The following is a 3,898-nucleotide window of genomic DNA, read 5'->3' as shown; positions in this document are numbered from 1 at the left end:
GAAGAGAGAAAGAGAGAGAAAGAGAGAGAGAAAAACAGAGAGAGAGAGAGTAACAGAGAGGGAGAGAGAAAGAGAGACAGAGAAAGAAAAACAGAGAAAGAGAGAGAAAGAAAGAAAGAAAGAAAGAAAGAAAGAAAGACAGAGAGAGAGAGAGAGAAAGATGGAGAGAAAGACAGGCAGAGAGAAGAGAAAAAGAGAGAAGCCCAGGCAACATGAACAGAAGACACAGCTCCAGCTGCACCCAATCAGAGAGAGGCGCTGGCCTGCAGCAGAGAGGCTGCTGAACATGACTGTAAAAGAACAGCTAGGTCTCTTACTTACAGTCCAGGAAGACTGGAAACGCACTGGTCACAGTGTCCCTTTGTTATGGGGATGACAGCATGTGACAACAGCGGCCGAGTCTAAAGGGGCCACATCTCGCCAGGGGAGCGAAAGGAAAAGGCCAGCGAAGACTTCTGCATTCACAAGACGAGCGCTAAACTCATGAATAGGAAGTGTCAATGAAAGAGAAACCTCTCGAAACAGGGCCGGTGGTTTAGTCTGAAACTAGAATAGAGGATGTGAAAGGTTTTGAATGGCCGCCGGCGGATGTGTACGTCTGGGAGGCAGAACCGCTTCCAGTCGCTTTAGTTTGGTTTGTTTTCTTTCCGTTTGTTTTAAGGAAACGGCAGACAGGATCCACAAATAACAGAAGTGCAAGTTCATTAGAGAAGTGTTGCAGTTACGCTGTTAGCTCATTGGTGGGAGTTGTTTATAACACTTCTGCAAAAAAACACAAAGCCCAAAAGGTCAAACAGTAGGGATAGCCCATTGTTGCACCAGTGTCCCCAACTGCTGAATGACTTCTGCATGAGACAATGCAACTGTTTAAAAGGGTGCATGAAAGACCACAAAACACAACCAATGTACTTCAGTCCGAGCCAGTTTCACCTTTAAGCCATTGAACAGGACCATGTGTGTATGCCTGACTTGTAGTGTTGTTTAACATGTGTTGTTGTTAAACACGTGAGATTGTGTGGATAATTCGTTTGAGGTAAAAATGGATGGAAGTAATATATTGGTATGCCCCTTCCTAATATGCACCATTGTACACCGTCCACCAAGCTCATTCTGCAGTGTGGCATTATGCCATTATAACATAAGCATCACTCACAGAGTAATTAGGAGTATCTCCTCACGGTAGGCATTAGTTCTATAGACTACTTAGCCTTCTGCCCAAAGCAGTCAATGCTTTAAAAGGTATAAAGGTTTTAAGGCACTACTATTGTTTGGGCATGACGTTGTTGTCCTGAAATGACCTCTAGTTGAGGAGAAATAAAGCAATATGCTGATCCATGGATGCCTGCTGTAGACAGCAGCCAAGTAGCAGTGGAGTCAGGACACAGATCGAGCCATGTTCTGGCTCAAGTCCATAGCCTATCAGCAGCGGGTCTACTCTAAAGTCAAGTGCTTTCATGATAGGTTGGTCTGGGCAAGGAAAACACCCGCCACCCGCCCCTCAAAAACCATATTCCCTTGGAGGGGGTGAGGGAATTTGATTCCAACCCTGCCGGTGCAGAAACACTATGCAGGGGCACAGCAGGTCTCAGACTCCTAAGGACACTGGATTGGTGCTAAGAGCAAAGGGGTTACTGGGTGATTGGCTTTGCGTCTACACTGGGCAACAGATATCTACCGTGGCCTTTTGTTCATGCCCTAAATCAGTCTATTACACAGGAGCAAATCATATAAGACAGGAGTCAGGAGCAAAGCAGAGTTGCTTCTGCACTTCATACTCAATCTACAAACATGAATTACTTGTACTATGAAAGCTGGAGAGCCAGTCAGGTAGAAATCCAACATTTACAGCAATTTTTCCACACATCGTCATTGATTACATATCTGAGTACGTCCTTTTCCCCCATACACACTGAAAAATCCTCTAGCTCTTACCGTGATCATTAGGCTACACATGATTTGGGCAGGTTTCTGAGCCTTCTTCATAATGCACATTGTCAAAACTATTTAAGGGCTGATGTAAAACTATAAGTTAATGACTTGTTGACTCATCATTGTGTTATGAATGTCAGCTGACAAGGCGCACAGATGAGTTAGCATGCCCTTCGCGTATAAAACATACTGTATAAGCATGAAGCTACGTGTTAGCCTCCCTGCTAGGAATACAGATGACAGACGACATGCCCTGACACAGCATGTGTGGCATCCGTGTGTTGAAGATGCTTTCCGCTTAATTTGAGTATATGACGTGCCCAGGAGTATTTTGTGGCGCAGTTTGGGAATCTTGCGTGCTACGCAGGCACCTTTGACAAACTGGCTTGATCTCCAAGGTATCATTTATTCTTACGTATGCAGCTCAAGATGTATCGACGAAAAAGTAAATTACCCGTGTTAGTAATAGGCTACTATATAGAAGCAATGGTAAGGCAAAAGTGGCATTCTGCAAAACCCACAAACAACTGCACTTGCTGCACGTTGTTTTTGATGGCAGCTCTCTGCATCATCACCGAGGCTATCAGGTTCACGAGCTGTCATGACAAACCCGCACGTCACCATGAACTTGCAAGACGACCAACAACGCTGGTCTTTCACAGTAGGGTGCCAGTTAAATTAACGTTTTCGTTTGGGATGTTTTTTTCCCCCGTATTTTCCTTGTACTGCTCTGTTTTCAATCATGTGGAACGCGCGCGAGTGTAAACAGAGCGTGTGGATAAACACGCGCGCTAGGCCAAACCCAGCTCCTCCTCCTCCTCGCTCCCTTCGCTGAAAGTGCTGCAGCAGTAACTCCACGGCTACCCCTTCCCTCCCCATATCTCCATCACATTCCCAGCAAGGAAATTATGTCTGCCGTGTACAACGAACCAGTTTTTAACCGCCGTATTGCCTGGCAGCGTATTGCTGTAGCAGTAACAGAGCATGTAGCCTATCTGAGGAAGTGCTTAATACCTGGCTGAGTAACAGTGATGGGGAGACACTGGTGGATTCCCCCGCGCTTGGAATCCTCCGCGAGCCAGTGAGCGTCTTCCTTATCAACGACAGAGAGAGGGGGAAAGGCTGTCTACCAGATGAACCTAGTCGCGCAGTATTATATCTTATAATAAGGAGTAAAATACGAAAAGCTGAGTACCTTTTCGATGTTCAGTTACAGCTGTCCCTGCGGTCGAGAGGACCTAATGGACAATCGACTGTGGGTCAACAAGGCGGCTGCTGCTCCTCTGTTTCCCCAGAACCGCCGTTGAGCCTCTGCCGCTTGGCTTGTTGTTGACTTTCAGGAAAGCCAGTGACGTCACGTCACTTCTCGTAGGCTACGGCGTCCCCCTCTCTCTCTCACTCTGCTGTCTCCCGCACGCACGCCAAGCTCGGATGGTCCTTGCGTCCGTCTGCCTCTTCGGGTTACCGTGCTCACTCTCCTCCGTCGTCGCTTTGGCAAGGGAACTATCGCGAGAGTCCCGTGAGAGATGAGCGGAGATGTCAAAGCCCGTACCTGTGAAATCAGCAGAACTACTCATGACCTGTGACCTCCCTGTCGAAGACGCTTAAACATTTAAGAAATATAATTTAATTTAAAATTTTTCATTCACTCAGATCGATTGAACAACATGAATAGCCTATCATTTTTAGATGAACCATAATCCCTTTTGACAGATCTTTCAACTAATTTGTTTGCCAGGGGCTCTTAGGTAGGCTATTATCCTGGCTTAGCCACACTTTGTGTTTTTCACTTTGTGAATTTGAGTCTGGTAATATGCCATTTGAATTTGATTATGGGGCATGTTTCTATAGAGCCCGCGAGGAACATGGCGAGAATTTTTTCTTTTTTGAGCTGAATTGATTTTAACTCAATTTATTTATCTAGTTTAGTTACTGTAGTAACAAACTGTTTGTCAGCAGTTTGTTTGTG

At 45.8% G+C, this 3,898-nt stretch overlaps 1 protein-coding gene across 1 annotated transcript in view; it reads right to left on the bottom strand.

Annotated features, from left to right (window-relative positions):
* Positions 1-3,395, bottom strand: part of akt3a (v-akt murine thymoma viral oncogene homolog 3a) — a 108,438-nt gene extending 105,043 nt beyond the window's left edge. Inside the window, exon 1 of the mRNA XM_076285220.1 lies at positions 3,125-3,395. The gene's annotated coding sequence lies outside the window, so the exon portion shown is untranslated. The remainder of the gene's footprint in view (positions 1-3,124) is intronic.
* Between the last annotated feature and the right edge of the window lie 503 nt (positions 3,396-3,898).

The sequence above is a fragment of the Alosa pseudoharengus genome, unplaced genomic scaffold (assembly GCF_046254945.1).
Source record: "Alosa pseudoharengus isolate Yale_2024_CS ecotype anadromous, Long Island Sound unplaced genomic scaffold, YU_APseudo_1.1 YU_APseudo_1.1_scf_15, whole genome shotgun sequence".
NCBI classification, from domain to species: Eukaryota; Metazoa; Chordata; class Actinopteri; order Clupeiformes; family Clupeidae; genus Alosa; species Alosa pseudoharengus.
Note: the sequence above shows the minus strand (reverse complement) of the source record. Positions and strands in the feature narration are given on the sequence as shown.